The sequence below is a fragment of the Octopus sinensis genome, linkage group LG9 (genome assembly GCF_006345805.1).
Source record: "Octopus sinensis linkage group LG9, ASM634580v1, whole genome shotgun sequence".
In the NCBI taxonomy this organism is placed as follows: Eukaryota; Metazoa; Mollusca; class Cephalopoda; order Octopoda; family Octopodidae; genus Octopus; species Octopus sinensis.
Genome location: NC_043005.1, coordinates 105,740,189 through 105,767,916, shown reverse-complemented (window position 1 = coordinate 105,767,916; position 27,728 = coordinate 105,740,189). Strand labels below are relative to the sequence as shown.

The window sequence follows — 27,728 nt, the reverse complement described above, 5'->3', positions numbered from 1 at the left end:
GCAATTGTTGGATGGATTACCAACAGAAAATCTCAAAGTTCATGTTCAATTTAAAACTGAAATCTCAAAGTAGAGATTTTAATACCAAGAAAAATCAATGTAACACTTCCAAGTGACCATAACCATCAATCTAAATTCAAGTATCCCTGGCGAATTTCAACAATACTTACCCAACTTTACAAAAAAATCATCAAAAGAATACTGGGTCAACCTGGTGGTAGCAGTGGTGACGATGATGATATTGACAACGATGATGATGATGACAATAATGATGATGATGATGATGATATACATATGAGACAAAATTCTAAAAGGTCTTTCTCCAAACTTATGATGTGGAAAGAGGAGTAAACAAGATGAACCGGAGATACTGTAAGGTTACTGGACTTCCTAATTTGCATAGCAAGTTTGTCTAATTTTCATAAAAACGCATACATTGACACGAATTGCAGGTTAGACATTTTGTTATAATTAGAATTGTAATGAAAACATTTTTAAATATTCATACAATTTCACTTCAACACAAAAACTAAACATCCTTGAAAAGATAAACTCTGGGCTGGAACTACTTTGATTACAAACAGAGAATGAAAAATTCATTTTCTAATGGAAGTCTTACAGGATTAAAATCCAATCTTACTGATCCCTTTTTCTAATGCATTGTGACCTGTGATTCCTGGTTAACTCTGATTAAGTCGTCCTGTGGTACATAGGTAGTCCTGTGGTACATAGAACAGCAAGGTAAAAGCAACAGATCTACATACTTGGAATCTGTCATCTCCCAGAAGATGATGGTAAATATCACACCATATCAAACCTCATCAGGTATATGACAAATATAGGATTTGATTCCGAGGGACAATTCCATTCAGCTTTTTCATCTTCGGTGCTATCATGCTCATGTTTCAGTCATTGAACGGTGGCTAAGCTGGGGCACCATCTGGAAGGGGATAGACAAACAAGTCAACCCCAATAATTATTCTTAAGCCTTGTACTTATTTTATCAGTGTCTTTTACAGAACTGTTAAGTTATGGTAGTTGGAGTACAATCACAAGCAAAATCACACACACATACACACACACTCATGTATATATCTTTTATTTTTTTTACTTGTTTCATCAATTAGACTGTGGCCATGGTGGAGCACTGCCTCGAAGGAGTTTTTTAGTTGAATGAATTCACCCCAATATTTTTTTCTTTAAAGCTTGGAAGTTATTCTACCAGTCTCTTTTGCTGAACCACTAAGTTACAGGGGCCATAAAGACCCACAACACCAGTTGTCAAGTGGTGATGGGGACAGAGACACAAAGACACAGACATCACCTATATCATCATCATCATCATCATCATTGTTTAACGCTCATCTTCCATGCATGCATGGTAGGACGGTTGACAAGAGCTAAGCTCTACTGTGTCTGGTTTGGCAGGGTTTTTATGGTTGGATGCCCTTCCTAGCACCAACCACCATGCAGAGTGGAGTGAGTGCTTTTTATGTGGCCCTACTACAAGCAAGATTGGTTTCGACATGATTTTTATAGCTGGATGCCCTCCCAAATGCCAACCAGATTACAGTGCGGATTGGATGCCTTTTATGTGGCACCAGCTCCAGCAGGGTCACCAAGTAACTTGCAAGACAAGGAATTTTGAGAAGAGTGGGGGCATTAGGGGAGGGGAAATTGTGTCAGATGATGAATGGTTAGAGTGTGACAGAGAAGTAGAGAGGCAGAAACAATGGGCTTCTTTCAGTTTCTGACAACCAAATCCCCTCACAGGGCTTTGGTTGGCCCAAGGCTATAGCAGAAGACACTTGCCTCAGGTACCATACAGTAGGGCTGAACCTGGAACCACGTGACTGGGAGGCAAACATCTTACCACATGGCTATGCCTGAGAGACTTTCACAAGTTCTTGTTAACCAAATTCACTGGTGAAGTGTTAGTCACCCTGGGGCTTTTGTTGAAGACATTTGCCCAAGATGCTGCTCAGTGGGACCAAACTCAAACCATACGGCTGCAAAGCTAGCTTCTCAACCACACAGCCATACCTACTATTTATACCTCCATTTGCATTATAACGGCTTCCAAAATACTTATTTTCAAATTTCTGAATGCTTCAAACAAACCAAATAAGAACAAAAATATTCTCTTTTTATTCTAATTTCTTAATTCAACAGTTGAGAGTTCTAAGGGTTATCACAATACAGGATGTGCTTCACCTAAACCATTCTGTTCACATTTTTTTCTGTCATCAAAGGGTATCTTATTTGATATGAAAGGACCTATTATTTTCCCCCCCATTTGACTGGCAGCGACTTCTTAATTATTTATTTTCAAATTTCTCAATGCTTCTAACTCATTATTCATACATGTATACATACATACATATACATACATACATACATATGCATATATATATATACACATACACACGCAAAAACACATACACAAACACACACACACATATATATATGTACATACATACGCACATGCTCACACACATATATATGTACATAGATATACATATGTATATACGTACATATACATGTATATATGTATACATGCATATGCACATACACACACACAAACAAGTACACAAAAACACACATATATATATGTATATACATACACACATGTTCACACACACATATATATATGTATATACATACACACATGTTCACACACACACATATATATATGTATATACATACACAAATGTTCGCACACACATATATATATGTATATACATACACACATGTTCACACACACACATATATATGTATATACATACACACATGTTCACACGCATATATATGTATATACATACACACATGCTAACACATATATATGTACATAGATATACATATGTATATACATACATATACATGTATATATGTATACATGCATACACACACCTTATACTTACACACCTGTCTATATATACATAAGTATATGGTAAGGTGTGGAGCAAAAGCTCCAATACAAAGAGGAGTTATGTCAGGACATGAAACCAGTTTCATCCAGTTTCAGAAACCAGTCACTTTCTCTGCCAATTCTAAACAACTTGAAAAATTAACAAAAGGAATTCTTTATCTATTTTTTATTACAAAACTATTATTCTGAATATTATTTCTTCCATCAATACTTTTGTTTTTACCATGTTACCCACCCACACACTATTTCATCATTTTTTATATACTACCTACTTTCCTTCTTCTTCTCCTTCTCCTTCTTCATCTTCTTCTTCTTCTTCTTCCCTATTGTTCTCTCTTTTGTTCTACATACCTAATCTATCTCTCTATCTCTCTATCTATCTACACATGTCTATATGTGTGTGCGTGTGTGTGTGTATGTATATATATATATATATATATATATATATATATGCACACACATATGCACACACATATGCACTCACACATATACACATGCACACATCCACACACACATGATCTGCTTACATCCCCTACCCACCCTTCTCTCTCTCCCTATTATCTACCTATAATTTCTCTTCCTCCTCCCTCTCTGTTCCTTGTCTCTCCTACTTTCACATAAAACTATTTAAATCAATCAATTATTTAGATATAAATATATAAAAGACACAGAAGAAAAAAAAATCAATAGCAAAACAAAAAAAATAATAAATAAATGGAAAATGAAAAAAAAATTGATAATATGATTCAGTCATTATTATTTTAGCATTTTATTTTCAGGATGGCGGTGGTGGTGGTGGTGGTGGTGGTGGTGGATGTTGATGGTGATGATGATGATAGTGATGGTGTTAATGATGGTGGAAACAGTAATCATAATGGTAGTGATAATAGTAGTGGTGGTGGTGGTGGTGGTGGTGGTGTTGTTGTTGTTGTTGTTGGTGGTGGTGGGGCTTGTGGTGTGGCTGGTGACAATGGTGGAGGCATTGATGATGATGATGATGATGATGATGATGATGATGATGATGATGATGATGATGATGATGATGATGATAACAGTGACAGTGATGAGGGTGATGATGGTGATGATGCTGATGATCATAATCATGATCTTGATCATGATCATGAAGATGATCAAGATGATGATGATGATTATGATGATGATGATTATGATGATGATGATGATAATAATAATGATGATGATGATGGTGATGATGATGATGATGATGATGATGATGACGATGATGATGATGATGATGATGATGATGATGATGGTGATGATGATGATGATGATGATGACGATGATGATGATGATGATGATGATGATGATGATGATGATGATAATAATAATGATGAGGATGATGGTGATGATGATGATGATAATGATAATAATAATGATGATGATGATGATAGTGACAGTGATACAAATAACATATCATGTTCATAGCAATTATAGTCATGCTGCTGCAAATGATGATGATGCTTATCATCCACACCACCACCACCACCACCACCACCACCACTGCCATCACCCACACCACCACCGCCACCACCGACGTCACCGTCTCCACCCCCCCCCCCACCACCACCATTAACCCACGTCGTTCGTTATATATATAATTTCTATTTTTAATCAATAAATATAGAAAGTGTCGGATGATGTCTGGCCATGCTTCAGGTGTGGTGGGGCCTGCTGCTGGCAGCAATGACGATGGTGTTGGTGGTGGTGGTGGTCCGAGGTGGGGTTGGGGATTGGTGCTTGGGGGGGGGGGCGGAGGAGTTGTTGGGATGCTGCTGCTGCTGCTGCTGCTTTTGCTAATGATGATGTGATGACAGGAGCTGATGTCGGTTCATGATTGTTGATGGTTGTTATGATGTTGGTGATTGTGACAGATGGTGAGTGATGATTGTTGATGGTAATTGGTTGTCATTGATGCTTTTTGTTGATTAGCCCTATCTCAACCCTGACCTAGCAGACCTATGAGAAGCACCATTCCGTCCATGACCATCCCATTTGTTTCTAATATGAAGAGAACTCAGGACTGCAGTATCCAACTTAACCATTTTCTAAGATGGCAGTGTGATTTGAGGGAGATTTAGTTACTATTTCTAGCCAGTAAAGTGACAATGTTGAGGCCCCATCAGCTCATTGCAGTTCATGAGTTCATGGTGACTGATGATGATATTTGACAATGTTGATTGATGGTGATCGATGATTGATGATGATAAAACCTAACAGTAGTTGTTAATAGGTAACACTTGCTGTTTTACCTCTTGAATAAAACTTCAGAGATAAAAGTTCAAACTTATTAATTATCCAAGCCAATCCAGACTTGACCACCCAAACAATTTTGTATCCAGTGTGTATAAAAGATTATATTATCCAATGTTGTCTTTTCATATTTAAAGTGGTAGGATGAGATTTGAAAAAGGTTTGGCTGTTATTTATAGCATGTGGGGTTATATAGTGGTGGAAGGGGCAGGGGTGATGGTGGTGGTTGTCCCCATGGTGAAGGAGGTGATAACGGTGGGGAGGCAGGCTGAGCTTGTCACATTTGGGACACCAAGGAACAATAGCCTTTTAGTTTCTATAGAGCTTTTAAAGTAATTGAAATTGGTAGTTATGAATATAACAACAACAACAACAACAGTGCTAGCAGCAACAGTAGCAACAACAATAGCAATGGTAGCAGTATTAGCAACAACAGTAGCAACAACTGCTGCTGCTGCTACTGCTGCTGCTGCAATAGCTTCAGTAACAATTGCACTACCAGTAACAGTAGCAAAGACCATCACCACCACCACCACCACTACCACCACCTCCACCACCACTACCACCACTACTACCACCACCACCACCACCACCTTCACCACCACTACCCACCACTACCACCACCACCACCTCCACCACCAACAGCATCACCACCACCACTACCACCACCACCTCCACCACCACCACCACCTCCACCACCACTACCCACCACCACCACCACCTCCACTACCAACAGCATCACCACCACCACCACCTCCACCACCAACAGCATTACCACCACCACTACCACCACTACCACCACCACCACTACCCACCACCTCCATCACCACAGTAACAACAACAACAACAACAAAAGTGATAATAAAGAGCTGATGAAGAAGTACTGACACAGTCATACAAAATACCAGAAACAGCAGTCAAATCACTTTTAAACCTCAATGTAATAGCTTTAAAATGGAAGCACAAAGTTAGATAATGTACCTCTAAGCAGGCTATGTATAATTAAAAGGTAGGTTGTTCAAGAGTGGAAATGCCCTTGATCATAGGCCTGTTGAAGGAGGGCTGACCCAGGGTTAAACCATAACAGCAACAAAACAATCACAACAAATCTGTAAGAAAATAGTTAACATAACAGAAGAAAGTTATATTGTATGTATGTGTGTGTGTATGTATGTGTATGAGTCTGTGTGTATGTGTGTGTATGTGTATGTATGTATGTATGTATGTATGTATAGATAGATAGATAGATAGATATATAGATAGGTAGGTAGATAGATAGATATCAATGTATGGAGGTTGTTAGAAAGCAAACGAGGATTGGTACATGGATAGGTAATGCAGGTTTGTATGTCTATATGTCTGTAGGTATGTAGTGAGACACATTGGTAGGCAAGTTGCCTGTACTTCTGATCTACTTAGTAATGTCCAATTGTGGAAAAGGTGAACAATAGCGTCATTTGCTCAGATCATTTGTAAAGAAATTCAACGTTTATTTTTCTCCCAGTCTAAAATTTCAGAAACTAAATTTAGATTAGCTTTTTAATTAATTATTATTAACGAATGTATTTCATTCCAACAACTAAAGAAGAGCTTAATTTGCAATTAAAATAAGCCTTTTTTTGTAGGTAAATTGAAAGTGACAATAATTAAATGTTCTGCATCTAATTATTGCAAAGAAATCTTTTATAATTAGTTAATTTTTTCGTTTTTATTTTTAAACTTGCTTTTTGCATAAATGAATATAACCACCTGTTTAAAAAAATGATAGTTTCACAGGTTGAATCTTACAAAGAGATTTTATATAGAGAGAGAGATAGTGTAAACAAGCAAACAACTGGCATCAGGTTAGATTTTGATGGATGATGACATTTATGTATTTGAACATAATGGTTAAGTTGTTACAAGAGTATAGATCATCAGAAAAAAGGGATGTGTACAGATGGTCTCTTACAGCTGTTTCAAGAATGGATGCACAGATGGTGCATTTCTTTCTGTTATATATCTATCTCATCATCATCGTTGTTTACCGTCCATTTTCCATGCTAGCATGGGTTGGATGGTTCGACCGGGGTCTGGGAAGCCAGGAGGCTGCACCAGGCTCCAGTCTGATCTGGAAGTGTTTCTACAGCTGGATGCCCTTCCTAACGCCAACCATTCCGTGAGTGTAGTGGGTGCTTTTACATGCCAGGCGAGGCTAGCAACGGCCATGATCAGCTGGTGCTTTCTATGTGCCACCGGCACGGAAGCCAGTCAAAGTGGTGTTGGCATCGACCACGTACGGATGGTGCTTTTTCATGCCACTGGCACAGGTGCCAGGGGAGGCTAGCAACAGCCACGATCGGCTGGTGCTTTCTATGTGCCACCGGCACGGAAGCCAGTCAAGGTGGTGTTGGCATCGACCACGTACGGATGGTGCTTTTTCATGCCACTGGCACAGGTGCCAGGGGAGGCTGGCAATGGCCACGATTGGTTGGTGCTTTTTACGTGCCAACGACATGGAAGCCAGTCAAGGCAGCGCTGGCATTGGCCACATACGGGTGGTGATTTTTAGGTTCCACCAGCACAGGTATCACAACTACAATTTCCATGTATCTGTTTAATTGATAAACTGCCTATCGTTTGGGAAGCCAGAAGGCTGCACCAGGCCCAGTCTGATCTGGCAGTGTTTCTACAGTTGGATGCCCTTCCTAACGCCAACCACTCCATGAGTGTAGTGGGTGCTTTTTACGTGCCACTGGCACAGGTGCCAGATAAGGCTGGCAAACAGCCACGGTTGGATGGTGCTTTTTATGTGCCACCAGCACGAAGGCCAGGTGAGGCTGGCAAATGGCCACGATCGGATGGTGCTTTTTACGTGCCATTAGATGTAATATTACTGAAATATTGACTGGCACTCTGTCGGTTATGATGATTCGGGTTCCAGTTGATCCAATCAACGGAACAGCCTGCTCATGAAATTAACATGCAAGTGGCTGAACACTCCACAGACACATGTACCCATAACATAGTTCTCACTGAGATTCAGCGTGACACAGAATGCGACAAGGCTGGTCCTTTGAAATACAGGTACTGCTCATTTTTATCAGGTGAGTGGATTGGAGCAACGTGAAGTAAAGTGTCTTGCTCAAGGACACAATGCGATGCCAGGAATCGAACTGACGACCTTATGATCATGAGCTGAATACCCTAACCACTAGGCCATGTGCCTTCACTACTGAAATAAATATTCAGTTCTATATTTAAGAGATGAGGAATTACGTACATTATTTACATTATTTAGATTATTTACATTTGACAGATATTTGTCCTCATCTTGTTTGTTGTTAACACAATGTTTTGGCTGATATACCCTCCAGCCTTCATCAGGTGTCTTGGGGAAATTTCGAACCTGGGTTCTCATTCCTAAGGTATTTTTCGATGTTGTTGTCATTATTATTATCATTCAGTAGTTTTATTTTTTATAGCGTGCTTTCACTTCACTACCGAGAGCAGCTCTGTGTGCCTTGGGTATGTGCTGTGATTTGTTGTGATGCTCTGATGGTTATTGTATGGAAAGTGTTCTGCGTAGGATGTGTGCAGTGCCTAGTAGTGAAATTTTCTGTATGTTATATGTGTTTGTAAGTCCTGGTGTTTTTGTCATGTATTTGTTTGAATATTTTTTTATCATGCCTAATGCACCTACTATGATAGGAATTGTTTCTGTTTTCAGATTCCACATTCTGGTTACCTCTATTTCCAGGTCTTTGTATTTTCAAAGTTTCTCCATTTCTTTTAGAGACACATTGTCATCTGCCGGTATTGATACATCAATTAGAAAGCATTTTTTTCCTTCATGATCTCTGACAACTATATCTGGTCTGTTGGCCTTAATTTCTCTATCTGTGTGTATCGGCATATCCCAGAGTATGGTTGCTTTCTCATTTTCTGTGACCTTTTCTGGTGTGTGCCTATACCATCTTTTTTCTGTTGTTATTCCATAATGTTGGCATAGCTTCCAGTGTATGTAGTTTCCAACTCTGTCATGTCTGTGAATATATTCCTTCTTAGCCAGGACTGGGCAGCCAGAGATAATATGATTTATTGTTTCTTGTCCATCTCCACATATTCTGCAGTTACTTGTTATATTTCTTTTCATTACATGTTTTTGGGGAGGCTTTGGTCTTGTGCTGCAATTAAAAATCCCTCTGTCTCTGCTTTGAGTGCTGAGCTTCTCAACCATTGCTGGGATTTTTCTTTGTCTATTTCTTTTGCATTTAGTTTAGTCCAGTATTTACCGTGGAGGGTTTTTTTTTGCCCTCGTTTTATCATGGTTCTTTGCTGTTCTAGTTTTAGTTTGGATTTCATTTGTTTTATAGCTTTTGTTGTTTCTTCATCTTCTTCTTCTTCTTCTTCTTCATGTTTATTAGGCGGTATGATTTCTTGTTTGTATTTGTCAGCTTCCTTAAATACTGAGAACAGTTTTTGTTTTGCTCGTGTTTTGCCGCTATTTGTATCAGTTTTCCTACCTTCTGAAGTAGATATTTTTGCAGTCCTATGGTGGTTATTTTATAGTAGTTTTCCAGCTGTATAAGGCCTCTACCACCTTCTATACATTGTATATATAGTCTTTCTATGTCAGATTTTGGGTGATGCATCCTAGACCCTGTCATTATTTTTCTTGTTTTCCTATCTATTTTGGTCAGTTCATTTAGTGTCCAGTTAAGGATATTGTAGCTGTAACTTATAACTGGGACAGCTAAAGTGTTAATATCTATTATCTTGTTTTTAGCATTGAGCTCTGTTTTTAGTATTGATCTAACTCGTCTATAATATTCTTTTTTTATTTTCTCTTTCATTTGTGTGTGTTGTGTCTTATCTAGTTCATGGATTCCTAAGTATTTGTAAGTTTGGCTTTGGTCTAATTCTTTTATTTCATTGGTTTTATCTAGTGTGATTATTATTATTATTATTATTATTATTATTATTATTATTATTATCATCATTATTATTATTATTATCATCATTATTATTATTATTATTATTAATATTATTATTATTCTGGTCACTGCCTGGAATCAAACTCAGAATCTTGGGGTTAGTAGCCCTCGCTCTTAACCACTACGCCATATGCCCATATATTGTGTGTGTGTATTCTCAACTAGTAACAATTAAGCAACCGCTCACATGTGAGTACCACTTAGTATATATCATGCATGATGCCTTCACTCATATTTTAGCCATACATACAGTGCACATCCTCATTCTTGACGCAGTGGCAACTCAATTTATAAACAGCAGGGGGAAGAAGGCACTGGTACCTGGTACTCAACAGAAGTACAACACATCTCAACATTGAACATTACTTTTGGCAAAAGCAGTGTTCAGATATGTTGGACATTGACTCTTCCATAACGCAGCTACAATATTCTTACAACACTGTTACACCATTAATACAACATTACTACACTATCTGATCCCTACCTATTTCTTTACTACCCACAAGAGGCTAAACACAGAGGGGGACAAACAAGGACAGACAAATGGATTAAGTCGATTATATCGACCCCAGTGCGTAACTGGTACTTATTTAATCAACTCTGAAAGGATGAAAGGCAAAGTCGACCTCAGCGGAATTCGAACTCAGAGCATAGCGGCAGATGAAATACCTATTTCTTTACTACCCACAAGGGGGCTAAACACAGAGGGGACAAACAAGGACAGACACACGGATTAAGTCGATTATATCAACCCCAGTGCGTAACTGGTACTTATTTAATCAACTCCGAAAGGATGAAAGGCAAAGTGGACCTCGACGGAATTTGAACTCAGAACGTAATGGTAGACAAAATACTGCTAAGCATTTCACCCGGCATGCTAATGATTCTGCCAGGCTTTTGTTGGCCCAGGGTGATAGTAGAAAGGACTTGCTGAAGGTGCCACACAGTGAGACAAAACTCAGAACTACATGGTTGTGAAGCAAACTCCTTAACCATGTAGCCATGCCTGCACCTGTGTGTGTGTGTACATATGTATAGGTGTGTGTGTACATATGTATAGGTGTGTGTGTACATATGTATAGGTGTGTGTGGTTTATGTGTGTGGAGTAACAAAAGTAACATTACCACATGATCAGGTTCCTGTTCCCTTGAGAGCAAGATAGGTTTAGCTGCTTAACCAAATATTCAACAAAGTATAGTAGCAATGCATTTGAATGCAAGATGCACATAACAGTAGCCTAGTACCATATCCGAATGGCCATGTTTGTGCACTTAAAACATGAAGATATACACCCATTACTCTTTGAGCAAGAGTAAGAATTGAACTTTTGTTGCAGAGATTAAAACATCATGAACTTTTCTCTATATCACAAACAAACCATTCTACTGTCATAGCTTAATAATAGCTAATATATGAATAAATCTATGTATGTGTGCACGCGCGTGTGTGTGTGTGTGTGTGTGTGTGTGAGCATAAGAAAATTATATATATGGTGTAGAGATTAAATTGAATGTATACATAAGCTATTATGCATATCTGTGTTTGCATGTGAATGATAAAGCATGCAGTTCTAAATGTAAGTATTTGGAACAAATGTGTGTCGAGTTTGTAAGAGTTTATAACAATATATATATATATATATACATCTATACATATATACATATATACATACACACATATATATAAATGTATGTGTATGTATATAAATATGTATCTGTATGTGTGTACATGCATGTGTATGTGTTGGTATGAAAATGTATATTTTACAGGTATATAAAAATACCTGTATACTTACAAATATGTATGTGCATGTGTGTGTGTGTGTGTGTCTGTGCTTGTGTGTACATGCTTATATGTGTGTCTGCACACGAATGTTTTTGACTCTTCCTTAATATATGCATAAGTATATAGTTTGCATTTATTTATCAATAGGCTGTGCCCTATAAGTATGTAAACATGAATATTTATTTCAATATGTCCAACGAAAGTAACAAGAATGTCCATTGTTAAAATTTATACAATAAATTGGTTGAATCAAATATGGAACAAAAATGTTCTTTTACTGCACCTGCACACCTCCACCACCCACACTGCTCAACACAAATCCTTCTTTTACTCTCAGGTAACGGAATGAATTTCAAGAATGTCATTTAAATTGCTTTTGTTCATTCTTTGAGACGTCTGAATTCTCAAGGTTAAACAGTGGACAATTCGTGACATAAGCTACAACACATATGTCAGTCAGTTTCAATGTGAACTACAAGCTTTGATTGAAGCATTGCAAGTTCAAAACTGCACAGATATGTATGTGTGCATGCATGTATATGTGTGTATATATGTGTATGTTTGTATGCAAGTATGGATGCATACATATATTTGTATCCACATACACAGACACAGACACCCATACACAGATGTATGTTTATAAGTATATATATGTATTAATATATACATATATATATATATATATATATATATATATATATATATATATGTATGTATGTATATGTATATATATGTATATATATGTATATGTATATATATATATATATATATATATATATATAATTAATCAAATTTTAACGGCCTATTATGGCCGTTCCTTAATTTTGCTGTTGTATATATATATGTATACAGGGTGCGATGGGTAAATTATCGCCATTTTCTATTTTTAATTTTGTGCATATGCATTTTTTTATTTTATATTTTGCTGACTACACAGTATAGTAGGGTCAGATGGGCACTGTCTGTGATAAGAGCAGTACCATGATGCAATTCTCTCTACCGACTGTTTGGGTGTCGATCTGAGGACAGTGCAAAGGATTTGGAAAGAGATGGATGAGTCTAATGGTGACTATGAAGGTATGGCAGCTCAAGAAACTCACTCTGATCCTTCTGATAAGAAAAGAACTCCTGAATTTGTTGGTGAGAACAAGGCCATGATTGAAAACGATCCCACCACGTCAATCAGGTTCATCACCAGGGACATCAGAGTGTCTGAGTTTCTTATCAGTCAGGTAGTGCACGAAGAGATTCGGTATTCCTCATACAAGACGAGAAAGGGCCAATTTTCATCCCAAGCCATCAAGGACAAGAGGAAAGACCATGCTACAAAGCTTTTGAACAAACTCAAGAATCCCCTCCAACTGAACATGCTTTGGATTTTCTCAGACAAGAAAAATTCCTGCCAGGATCAGATGGTGAACACACAGAACAACCGTTGGCTTGCTGTGTCCCCAAAACATGTACCAAGAGTGACAAAACTCAAACATATAGTCAACATCATAGTGTTTGAAGTGATCACTAGTGATGGCGATGTTATGCCTTCATTCATCTTCCCACCTGGCCTCAGACTCAACAAGGAGGCCCTCATCTAGTGCCTGGAGGAGGTAGTGCTGCCCTGAGTCAAGAGGGTGGGTGCTGGAAGACACTATGTCTGGCAACAGGACTCTCCCCAATGCCATACAAGCAGGAAAACCTAATCATGGCTGTCAGACAACATGTTGGAATATTCTCATCATGCTTGTTTACCAGGTTCTCATCACTCAGCAATAAACTTAATGCTTCCTCAAGGCAAAGGTCACATTTGTCAGAGAGCGAATTATATGGGTGTGCATTTTTTATTATTGACCATTTTATTTCGTATTTAATTTTTGATTCTTTCAGTCCAATGAGAGGTTTGTCGGTGAAGTTGCATGTTGTCTGTTTATTTTTTTGGAATGATGAGATGTGGTTGTGATAACAGTCTTTGAATTGGTTTGCCATGGCACCTATGCTCACATATTTATGTTGGGATGTGGAGATTGTGCATTTGTATACTATGTTTTTTTGGACACATTGGTTCATGAGTGGACAAGCAGATTTTCTATTGCATGTGCAGTTATTTATACTATAATTATTTTTATGTTTATCTGGTAGCCTTTTGATTCTGTTTTCATGATGTTCTATTTGATTGTTAGTGTCTAAAGCATTGTGGAATCAGCAATCTTTTATGTTGGATCTTTTTTGATGATTCATTTCAATTTTATTGCCACCGTCTTTTACGTTATCTGAGTTTTTGCAGTATATCTGTTGTTTATTTTTGTTATTGGCCTTAAATCCTGTGATGTCTTGATTTGTTTGCCCTCTGCCAGCAGATGATGTCTGTATGTCTAATTTCCTGTTGTTGTGTTTATGTATGTAGTACTCCATGTTGTAAGATGTTACACACAATATTTTCACTGTGTGCTTGTTGAATAAACGGTAGCGTTTATATTTTAGGGAAGCATCTATTTAATGCTGCAATGAATTGCTTATCTATCTTGGATGATATTTGGATACGGATAGATAGATAGATAGATAGATAGATAGATAGATAGATAGATAGATAGATAGATAGATAGATAGATAGATAGATAGATAGATAGATAGATAGATAGATAGATAGACAGGTAGGTAGATAGATAGATAGATAGATAGATAGATAGATGGATAGATAGATAGATAGATAGATAGATTCATTGATAGATAGGTAGACGGATAGATGTGTGTGTGTGTATAAATATATATATACACACACTCACACATATATACATATATGTATGTGTGTATGTATATATATATATATATACTAGCAGTATCGCCCGGCGTTGCTCAGGTTTGTAAGGGAAATAACTATAAAGCATTTTTAGAGAGTTATAGCCAAAAAACAGCAAAAAAATGGAAAAAAAGATGGTAAATTTTTTTTGAGAGTTAAAAAAGGTCGAGTTGCGTCCCCTAGACAGTCTGTGGTTTGTGTTTCTGATTCTCGACCCCATGTCGAATTTATTGATTTTTTTCAGAACTGGGGGAACTTTTAAAAATGTTCGCTGCGTTAGTTTTGAATTATGACATTGGGCTATGTGTGTGTCAAGTTTCATCAGAATCGGTTGAAAGCCGTGGTCAGGGTGAGGGTACAACCAGACAGACACACAGAAACACACACAGACAAACTGCCGTTTATATAGAGAGAGATATAGTTATATGTATACATATATATGTAAATAATATATATATATACACATTCACTATAAATAGTATTTATAGTGAATGTATAATGAAATATAGAAATTGATGATTTAAAGTCTGTTCTCAGCATATTGGCATAGAAATAATTTTTCTTTTGCCCTTGTTTATAAGTTGTTTATAATTTTAACCTTTAACCCTTTTGTTACTGTATTTATGTTGAGATGCTCAAAATTTCTTTCAATTGTTTTAAATATAACAATGAATTTAGTAAAATAACTTAGTTATCATTAAGCTAGTGTTAGGAACATAAATTGTGACTAAGGTTTGGTGGTAAATTTTAATGGAAAACTAATGAAAACAAGACATTTATACTACTGAGCCAGAGCCGGTTTTGGCTGGGTTGGTAACGAAAGGGTTAAAGGTATTTTAATATGCTGCCACTTGTGATGAAATTTTTTTTCTGAAAATATTTTATCCTATATTAGTATATATATATATATATATATATATATATATATATAAGAGTAAATGATAGCTTTAATGGTTTTTAAAAATCCAACACTTATTTACTGGTAGATTTTGGCATGTAAATATAACCATTAACCATTTATAGAAGTTCCTACCATTAATGGTTATATATATATTTATATATATATATATACGCACATATATATATTGTCTTCAAATATTGGCACAAGGCCAGCAATTTTAGGGCTAAATCAATTACATTGATGCCAGTGTTCAGCTGGTATTTATTTGATCAACTCCCATAAAGTTGAAAGCCAAATTCAACCTCAGTGGAATTTGGACTCAGAACATAAAGACAGACGAAATGCTCAGCAGCATTTGCCCAGCATGCCAACAACTTCACACACCTGCTTGTGTACCTAAGCAGTTTGTTTCTCAAAACAAACCGTAAGGCGGTGAGCTGGCAGAATCGTTAGCACGTTGGGCGAAATGCTTAGCGGTATTTCGGCTGCCGTTACGTTGGGAGTTCAAATTCCGCCGAGGTCGACTTTGCCTTTCATCCTTTCGGGGTCGATAAATTAAGTACCAGTTACGCACTGGGGTCGATGTAATCGACTTAATACCTATGTCTGTCCTTGTTTGTCCCCTCTGTGTTTAGCCCCTTGTGGGTAATAAAGAAATAAGTTTGTTTCTCAAAACTGTTGTTTCACTAGCAGTTCAACTGCTCTTTCGATGTCTCCAACTGTGGCCCAGGGTTGACCAAAATGTGGTGAGTGTATCTTGGCAGATAGAAACTGAGAGAAGTCTTACACATTCAAGCATTCACACAGACACACACATGCAAACATGCATATATGTATGTGTGTGTGTGTATGTGTATACACACACATACGACATACACGTACATCATCTGATAGCATAAAACCACCTCCTTCCCTACCATAGCCCAATCTGTCAAAGTGGATCTTAGTCCTGAAGGCTGCATGGTGACCTCACTAATGTTGGTGCCACAAAATAAGCACCTAGTACACTTGGGAAGTGGTTGGAGGAAGCACATCCAGCTGTAGAAACCATATAACACAGTAATTAGATTCAGGATATAATTTAATGTAACAACATGCTTGAGAGTCCAGGAAACATTTATGTGGAATGTATAATAATAATTAATTAAAATCCAGGCGAAGTGAGAGGCAAAATAAGATTTCATTCTGAATAGTTACAACTATTTCATAATTCACTTTCAGTTTCATTATCAACTCTGACTCAAAGGTACATGTACAGGGTATATACTTCTCATACACATTATATTCGTATATGTATGACCTGGCTCTCTGTCAGTTATGGTGATGAGTTTTCTAGTTGATCCAATCAACAGAACAGCCTGCTCATGAAATCAATGTGCAAGTGGTTGAGCACTCCACAGACATGCATACCCTTAATGTAGTTTCTCAGGGTGATTCAGCGTGACACATCGAATGTGAGAAGGCTGCTCCATTGAACTTCAGGTCCAACTCATTTTTCTAGCTGAGCAAACTAGAGTAATGAGAAATAACTTGTATTTTTCTGTTGCTGTTGTTCTTGTTGCTACTGTTGTTGGTGTTGTTGTTATCATAGCCAAGCATTAGGAAATAATGAGTAACTCTCAAAAAGAACACTGAAAACAGATACTACCAGATATTGAACTCACAGCCTTACGATCACAATCCGCACACCACTAAACTAAACTAAGGGTCTTCTGTATATGTATACCCATATATGCACACAGAGTGTTGGATAGTTACATAGCAAGGCACCAAAGAGAACAACTGTTCTCACTGTTTCCAGAGCATCTCAGATTTCTCTCCAATGCACAAAACATAATCAATGCATTTTATACAGGAATAGAAAATTGGTAAGCATTTTTTAAAAATCCCCTTTAAAAACAAGAGGGGTCATTTAGAAATTATGGGAGCTCCTTTTGTAACAAAAATCATTAAGAAAAAAATATGCAAAACCCATGACAAGTGTTTCATAGAAGCAAGTAAAAGATTAAAAGATTTATCTACTTGTGTGTGTGTGTATATATATATATATATATAAAATATATATATATATATATAGATATATATATATAGATATAGATAAATAGATAGATATAGATATAGATATTAGAAATATATGTGTGTGTATGAATGGATGAATATATATGTATGTATGTATGTATGTATGTATGTATGTATGTATGTATGTATGTATGTATGAATGTATGTATGTATGTATGTATGCATGTGTGTGTGTGTGTGTGTGTGTGTGTGTGTGTGTGTGTGTGTGTGTGTGTAAGTGAGAGTTTGTGCATGTGTGTGTGTATATACATCACTTTTTTGGCAGTCATATCTATGTTCAATGAAAATAGATCCTTCAGGCTTCTGAAGTTCCTATGGTTGTGTTTAGTATTGTAGCTATTAATATACTCGCAAATATATATATACATACATACATACACACACACACATATATATGTATATAAATATATATATATATATATATATATATTGTGTGTGTGTGTATGTATATATATTATATGTATATATATATATAGAGAGAGAGGGAGAGATATATAGATATATATATATACATATATATGTGTATATATATATATATATATATATATATATACGTGTGTATATATATATATATATATATAGATATATATATATATATATATATATATATATGTATGTATATATATATATATGTATATAAATATATATATATATATGTATGTATGTATGTTATTGTTCCATATGTATGCGTGTCACTCATTCTAAATATATAGTTACACATGAATGTCTAATTATATATTTGTGTGTGTGTGTGTGTGTGTGTGAATGTGTAGATGTTAATATTTTTCTATACCTATCTGCCTTTGTATGCTTATGTGTGTGTGTGTGTGCCTATGACCATTCTTTCTCTTACCACCCTACACCGCCACCACCACCACCACCACCACCACCAATGTTCCTCTTCTCTCTCACGTCCTCTTCAGTCACTACATCTGCCCAGCAAGAGCTGTAGACCAATTTATCACAAACAACAAACCAACAAAACAGCTCATTTACAATCAAACAAACAAAACAGACAAAATAAATAAACAAAAGCAAGTGACTACTAAATTAAATCTATATCAGAGATGCATCATTTATGAATGTTCAGCTGTCTCATTGTTTCGTTAGTTTATTACCACTGCAGAGGGAGAAACTGGTGCTCAATATCACAATGATAGCAATGATGATGATGATGATGATGGTTATTATTATTATGGGTATAATCATCATCAATGCCATTATTGTTGTTGTTGTTGCTACTGTTATTGGTGTTGTTGTTATCATAGCCAAGCATTAGGAAATAATGAGTAACTCTCAAAAAGAACACTGAAAACAGATTTATTAATAAAGGTGTGTAGTGTGTATAGGCCCCTTTTTGTGACACGCTGCATGCGTGTGTGTGTGAGTGTCTGTGTGTGTGTATATGTATATATGTATATATACATATGTATGTATGTGTGTACGCATACACTTATACATATATATACATATATATATATATACATAGATATATACATACATATATATGTACCTATGTATATACATATACACACACACACACACATACACAAACACACACACAATCCAAATAAGGAGACAAAGAAAGAGTTTATCACAACTTTAATAACCAGTTGTGCTGATTATTTCAGTATCCTTCTGTTTTTAGTGCCTTTGCATGCAAATGTTTCCTGTGAAAAGTTATGTAATATTTTTAGCTTTCTACAGTAGAGCAGGGCTTCGTTAGACTTGCATCAACAGGTGTACTCTCATGCTGTGCCGTATATACATTACTCCCTTCCCTAAGACTGTCTCTGTTAATCTCTCCGCAACTGATACTCTCTCACATCAAAAACCCTGTCCCTGCCATTGTACTTTATCTTATCAATGCCTCATTTAAAGCCACTGTCCATTCTCCTGTTGTCTCTGTCAGTGTGTTGAGGCCTTTTAGTCCTGCAAGTTGCAAGGTAACCACTCCAGGGCTGGTGCCATAACAAAAGACATCCAGCTTTAAAATTATGCCAAAACTGAGACACTGGAATATGACACCAATCTCCGTCTCACTGGTTCCAGTTGCACAGTAAATTCCGTGCCAACACAGAAGGAGAATGTAAAATGGTGATTATGATATATATTCCATCATCATCATCATCATTTAACTCCATTTTCCATGTTTGGCTGGAGCTGGTAAGCCAGAGAGCAACACTGGGCTTCAGTTGTCTGTTTTGGCAAAATTTCAATGCCAACCACTATAGAGAGTGTATTGGGTGCTTTTTTACATGGCATCAGCACAGGTGGTTTTTATGCTATACCAGCATGGATGCTCTTTACATCACACTAACACAGGTGCTTTATTATGTGACACCATTTATATATATATATACACACACACACACACACACACACCACACACACACACACACATATATATATATATGTAGTCCACAAATGAGAATCAGAGATTCTCAGGATAGAAGACACTCTATAGTGCTCAAATGATTGAAATTGAGACTCTGATGTCTTTAAAGGGGCCAATTCCATGGGGTAAAGAATGGCTATAAGAGGGATCAAGTTGAACAGATATATTAAATATAACAGGTTGGGTATGAAATACAAAATATGTATATATGTATACATGCAAAACAAGAGAAACTAAAAGGTGGAGACTTTCAGACGATGAATATTTAAGTATAAATGTATGGATATTTATATTAATAGATCCAGCTTACACAGAGTACAAGCAACAGAGAAAATTAAAGGTGGGGAAGAAAGGTGTTATAAGTCCAACAGCTGTTTCTAGGGGCTTAGAGATCTATCATAATGTTGACAGATGTAGTTCATCACAATATGCGGTCGTAATGGAAGTAATCAACTTTGAATAAATCGAACCTCCATCAGGATAGAGAAGATCTTAGATTTCAAATCATAAAGCAGAGAAATTCATGACAAGAAGAAATGATAATAGCAAGTAAAAATGGAAAGCAAGGGCATTGAAGGGAATCGTTATTTGATAGGGAACTGAATAGAATCGTTATTTGATAGGGCACTGAATAGAATCCTTATTTGATAGGGCACTGAATAGAATCGCTATTTGATAGGGCACTGAGGAGAATCATTATTTGATAGGGTACTAAAGAGAATGGTTATTTGATAGGGCACTGAATAGAATCATTATTTGATAGGGCACTAAAGAGAATCGTTATTTGATAGGGCACTGAAGAGAATCGTTATTTTCCTGTATTTTGCAAGCCTTGGTCATGATTCGTCCTTAGTTTGTTTTGTGGGGACATGTAATCGATGAGAAATGTTCCTTAGATCATGAAGTGGGAATATTGCCAAGAGATGCATTTAAAGCAGAAGCACATTATGTGGAGAGGTATGTGAGAGAGTTTAAAACAGAGAAAGCTCTTTAAAAAAGAGTTTAAGGATGCTCAAAGTTGCCTCACAAATGTTTATCAAGCTGAAAGTAAAAAAATTGCATATTGTTTGAAAGGGCGTTTATAGTAAACCAAAAGATACCATAATGCATGTTTACAAACATTTAATAGCTTGGACCTGAAATTTCAGCCACTGGGATCTCATTGCAACATAAACATTTCCTCAATTAAGTTTAACTGACAATGAAGCCTAGACGTAAAGTTCATTCAGTGATATGGTACAGCAATATCCTTTCCATGTCTAGAGCGGATCAAATGATATTGCATGTGTGGTCAGTTGTCTATCTAGATATGTATTTTTCTATCTAGATAGACATAGTGTTATTGATAGTTGGTACTTACTTGGGGATACTGCATTCTCGACGGATTGATAGATCATAGCTCATTTGTACCTACGATTTTCCACAAGATTTCAGTGGTATGACACCCTTCCTAGTGCCAGCTGCTTTACAGGCTATACTGGATGCATTTTAATTTTAAATGGGATACTTTTTGTTCTTTTGTCCCTTTTACACTTTTACATAGGGTATTTGTCATGGCATCAGTTATAGGGTATTTGATTTGTTCCCTGAGTAGCTACAACAATTCTGAAAATGTGATCAAGGTATAAATAGAAAAGAGATTGATGATCAAGAATGTGATAGCAGAAAGAATGGCAGGAGTTGGAGAATTGCAAGGAAGGGAGTAATGGAAGGGAGACAGTGATAGTCAACTACATGTTGATTGATGAGACAGTGATTGAATATGGGAGGTTATGAGGAGCATGGTGGATTAGCAATGAGTAGTAATAAAGATGGTGATGCTTAAGAACAAATTGTGTTAAGTGACAGTGGTAGGTGCATACAATCACACCTGTGTACATGTGTATCAATTACACACATTTAACAAGATCTAAAGGGACCAGTTAAAGTGAACAAATATACAAAAGTATCATTATTTTCTTATAAGTTTGTTTCTTTATTACCCACAAGGGGATAAACACAGAGGGGACAAACAAGGATAGACAAACGAATTAAGCTGATTACATCGACCCCAGTGCGTAACTGGTACTTAATTTATCGACCCCGAAAGGATGAAAGGTAAAGTCGACCTCGGCGGAATTTGAACTCAGAACGTAACGGCAGACATAAAGTACAAAACTGTAGATTAGTAATATATACTCTTTTGTACATGGTAATACATTGCAGCTGGAGGCGCAATGGCCCAGTGGTTAGGGCAGCAGACTCGTGGTCATAGGATCGCGGTTTCGATTCCCAGACCAGGCGTTGTGAGTGTTTATTGAGCGAAAACAGCTAAAGCTACACGAGGCTCCGGCAGGGGATGGTGGTGATCCCTGCTGTACTCTTTCACCACAACTTCCTCTCACTCTTACTTCCTGTTTCTGTTGTACCTGTATTTCAAAGGGCTGGCCTTGTCACTCTCTGTGTCACGCTGAATATCCCTGAGAACTATGTTAAGGGTACACGTGTCTGTGGAGTGCTCAGCCACTTGCACGTTAATTTCACGAGCAGGCTGTTCCGTTGATTCGGATCAACCGGAACCCTCATCAATGTAACCGACGGAGTGCTTCCTACTACTACATTGCAGCTAACTGATGTTACTTAAACCGTGTTAATTGTAAATCTTCTCAAGGAAAGGTAATATGTATATTGTATTGCATTTACAAAGAGATTTTCCCTTTTTTTATCAAAATCTTTCAATAAGTAATGCATTCTACATGAATATATTTAGAGGTGTGAGTAGAGAGATCAGTTTCGACCATTAGTTACAAAAGGTCACACTTATATTCTACTATTTTCTCAAAATGTTTTTAAAGCCTGAGATAAAAAAGAAAATATCTTGGTTTTCTTCTTCTAATCTCTGTATCACGATCTTTGTTGTTATTGGTGTCGATTTTTGCTTTTTTATTTCAAATATATAATTTCTATATGCTGAGAACTTTCAAAACATAATTTCCTTATCTTTGTTGCTTTTGTAATTTTAATTTTCTCTCCATGTTTTTCCACTTTTCCTTCTTAAGTTCAAAGGTGTGTGTGACTCCCTAAAAATAGGAATGTTAACTGGTTAGATGCACACACACATATATATATATATATATATATATATATATATATAAACATGCTTATAACTGAATAATTATCCATAGATTTACTGCATAGATGCATGGGAGTAGTGGTAATAAATAAAGAATTATGATATAAAGAGTTATTTTAAAATGTGGGGACGGGGGAGAAAGGAGGGGGGGGAGGATTGGACAGGAGTTTTGAAGGATATTCTTGTGTGCGTAAATGTATAATAGTATTGATAGCTTGCTGTGTTGGCACATGGAAAGGCGTTTAATGTATTCAGTTGAATTTAAGAAAATAGATTTCTTTCAATGCCTACATACATACATACACATGTGTATACACATATCTATTTATATGAGTGTGTGTATATGTGTAAAGACTTGAGCGTGTATGTGTGAATATATAAACATAGATTCTCTCACATTTATTGAGAAATTTACATACTGACACAAGATTTTATCCAAAATATACTGGCTTTTTATGTATTTTATTCTTTGAAGTTGTGACTAAACTCTTCTCACACACCTAACATGTGTGTGTGTGTGTGTGTGTGTGTGTGTGTATGTGTGTGCATGCATGTGTGTGTGTGTGTTATATGACAGTTACTTTGAAGTTTTGCTGGTGGCCGATGGCTGCAATCTTACAGATGAAACCGGCTGCCAGAAAAATTTTGCAGTAACTATCAACTTTTCTTTGTAAAAATATAAATTACACTGAACGTATATGCATTGAATGCTTTTGTTGTAAATGGTCTACTTTGTTACATATAAGTGTGTATATATATATATATATATATATGTGTGTGTGTGTGTGTGTTCTACTTTATTGCGTACACATGTATATATTCTGTTATTCTTCTAATTGTTTCAGTCATTTGGCTGTGGCCATGCTGGAGCACTACTTTTAGTCAAACAAATCAACCCCAAGACTTATTCTTTGTAACCTAGTACTTATTCTATCAGTCTCTTTTGCTGAACCGCTAAGTTACAAGGACGAAAACACACCAACATCCGTTGTCAAGTGATGGTGGTGGGGACAAACACACACACATGCACACACACAAACACACACACACATACATATATATATATGACAGGATTCATTCAGTTTCCCTCTACCAAATCCACTCGCAAGGGTTTGGTCAGCCCGTGGCTATAGTAGAAGACACTTGCCCATGGTGCCACACAGTGGGACTGGATCTGGAACCATGAGGTTGGAAGACATGCTTCTTACCACACAAACATGCTGTGCCTATATAAATAATATATATTATATATATATATATATATATATATATATATATATATATATATTATATATATACATATATAAACACACACAGAGACAGACAGACAGATAGATAGAAAGAGATAGAGATAGAGAGAGAGATAATGATACAAATAAACTAAATAAAACATTTTGGCTTAATATACAAAATATACATAGGTGTCATCATCATTGTTGCTTGTAAATATGGCTTCCCAACTATTCTGAAGTCATGTGAGCAAGCTTTAATGAAACCAATTCAGATACTTTTCCAAAGTTTCCATGCAAGTGGTAAACTTCCTAAAAAGCTGGAAGAAGACATTATATGCCCTATCCACAAAGGTGGAAGCAGAGCAGAGGCCCAAAACTATGTGCCAATCTCTCTGACCTCACATATCAGTAAAGCCATAAAGCAAATCATCAGAAAGAAGTTGATAATGTTCCTAGAAGAAAATGGCCAAATGAACAATACACAGCATGGCTTCCGTCCAGGAAGAAGCTGCCTCACACAACTCCTACAGCACTGTGACTCGGTTTTGAGACAGCTGTTTCACCATTCAGATCTCAGATACCTTGACTTTGCAAAAAAGCATTTGATAAGGTAGATCATGGTATGATATGTCATAAACTATGAGACCTTGGCATTGCTGGTAAACTGGGAAAGTGGCTGCATGGCTTCCATAAAAGCAGAAGTCAAGTAGATGCAGCCAACGGTGCCCTCTCTGAGGGAACTGAAATTTCAAGTGGTATTCCACAGGAAACTGTTCTGGGGCCATTACTGTTCATGCTAGCCCTCTTAGACATGCCCACAGTCACTCAGACAGCCACTGTCACTAGCTATGCTGATGAAACAAAAAAACCAAGATGATGTCACAGAGAGAGAAAGAAAGGAAATTTAGAGAAGCATGCTGGTGGCACATAAAAAGCACCATTCGAGTGTGTCCGATGCCAAGTTGCATATAAAAACACCTACTACACTCTCAGAGTGGTTGGTGTTAGAAAGGGCTGTAGAAACTTTGCCAAATCAGATTGGAATCTGGTGCAGCCTCCCGGCTTGCCAGTTCTAAGTGAAACCCATGCCAGCACGGAAAGTGGGCGTTAAATGATGATGATGATAACAATGACGTCGATGATGATAATGATAATGATGATGATGATGATGATGATGATGATGATGATGATGATAATATATATTCACACACACATACACAAACATGCACATATACACATACGATTTTCTTATTGATACACAAACCTGTACACACCTGAGCTACAATACAACACCTTACCCAGGCTAATTAATATCCAGATCATATATTATTGCATGGAACCTCTAAATTTTTGAATAACACCATTAAAAGATGTTGACAAATGTCATTTAATTCCAAATCATCCAGAAGTTGGTTCAAGGTGAGTTTTATAAGATTGTGTAAATAAAAAATGCTGTACTTGAGAAAAGATACAAATATTTTCAAAAGTTTTTTACTAATTCTCATAAAATATTTGAAAGGGATTATTTTTCCAATCAATGAATTTTCTCTTAATGTTTACTGCAGTGTTTGTAAGAATACAATAGCCTTGGAATTTTTTTTCTTTTCATCTGTTTGCAGGTTAGAAAAAGTTAAAACCAGTTTCAATAGCATTCACACAGCCTATGATTAGTTTCTTGAAATGATGTACCACCTGTGTAAAATGTCAGCTACCTGGGTAGCTATAACATGAAATATACACACATCCACTGTTACACACACATACACACACATACACACATACACTCACACACATATATATACACTCATATCTATCTTTATATATATACATATATACATACATACATACATACATATATGATCATCTTCATTTAATGTCCACCTTCCATGCTGGCATGAGTGTGATGGTCTAACAAGAACCAGCCAGGAAGAAGCTTGCACCAGACTCCTGTAACTGTTTTGGCAGGATTTTTACAGCTGGATGCCCTTCCTAACACCAACCACTCAGCCGAATGGACTTAGTGCTTTTTACGTGGCACAAGCACAGGCAAGGTTAGTTTTGGCAAGGTTTTTACGGCTGGATGCCCTTCCAAACACCAACCACTTTTAAGTGGCACCTGCACTGGAAGTTTCACCAAGTACTCGCAAAACAAAAGAAATATATAGCTAGGGCTGGGTACCATGAAAAAAATTCAATATATACAAGAAGCAGGCATACAAAACACTGGTAATTCCTCCAACTGTAAAGCACATTGTATACCACCACAACGTCACCATTTGAGAACTCACTCAGATAAAGAATACAGGCCAGAAAGAATTGATCATATCAATGAACTACCAACAAAAACTCATAGGCACATGCAACATAATAATCCATCTGCTTGTTCCAATCCTGTACAACACACTCGATCAAATAAGCTTTACAACAGATATTGGAATCAGGATGTCCTCTGATTCAACCCGATTTTCGGCTCACATGTTTCAACCAAGATCGCTGGAAAATGTTTTGATGCTTTGGACAAGTGTCTTCCTAAATCTAATTGGTATCATGCTATTTTTAATTGACACACTGTGAAGGTATCCTACACCAACTCTGCTAATTTAGAGCGGCTTATGCATTGGATAAACAGTAGCAAAATGCGGCAAAGGTTCAATAACACACCTACTGGATCTAGGGAACATTTTCGTGTAAATACCAACCAAGGAGATGTAAACCACATTGATAAACACCAACTACGACCAATTTGTGGAAGTAGAAATACTCATGATACAGTGAGTATGGTAACAATGCTGTTTAATGGAGTCAGGACTGCCTTATATACAAATAAATATGATAAATCCTCATGCAGAGAAAAATCAAAATGTCCTTTGATGGATCTCTGTATGAGTACAAATCTTGTATATAAATGTACCGTGCACACAAGGGGAGGGCTCTACATTTACATTGGGCAGATGGCTGATTCATTTAAGAATCTTTATTGTAACCATGTTGCCAGCTTTAAGACAAACAATAAGAGACATTCAACATCTTTGGTAGATTTTGTTTGGTGATTGAAGGAGGATAAAATGAAGTACAGCATTAATTGGTCCATAGTAAGGTATGCAAAACCATACAATATAATTTCCAGGAGATGCCGTCTCTGCTCCAAGGAATCCCTGTCTATTCTGTGGACTAACGAGAAAATAATTAACAGAACTTCTGAACGACTCTCGAGATGCCTACATGCATATAAATGTACTTTCGCACAATGCAACGA

The 27,728-nt window shown here is 36.7% G+C and overlaps 1 long non-coding RNA gene across 1 annotated transcript; it reads right to left on the bottom strand.

The window, feature by feature from the left end:
• Nucleotides 1-1,327: 1,327 nt before the first annotated feature.
• On the bottom strand, nucleotides 1,328-26,538 carry LOC118764727. The gene is made up of 3 exons (XR_005000530.1): nucleotides 26,354-26,538; nucleotides 23,153-23,157; nucleotides 1,328-1,360 (listed from the first exon to the last, which is right to left on the bottom strand). It is a non-coding gene; the product is annotated as an uncharacterized LOC118764727 (long non-coding RNA).
• Between the last annotated feature and the right edge of the window lie 1,190 nt (nucleotides 26,539-27,728).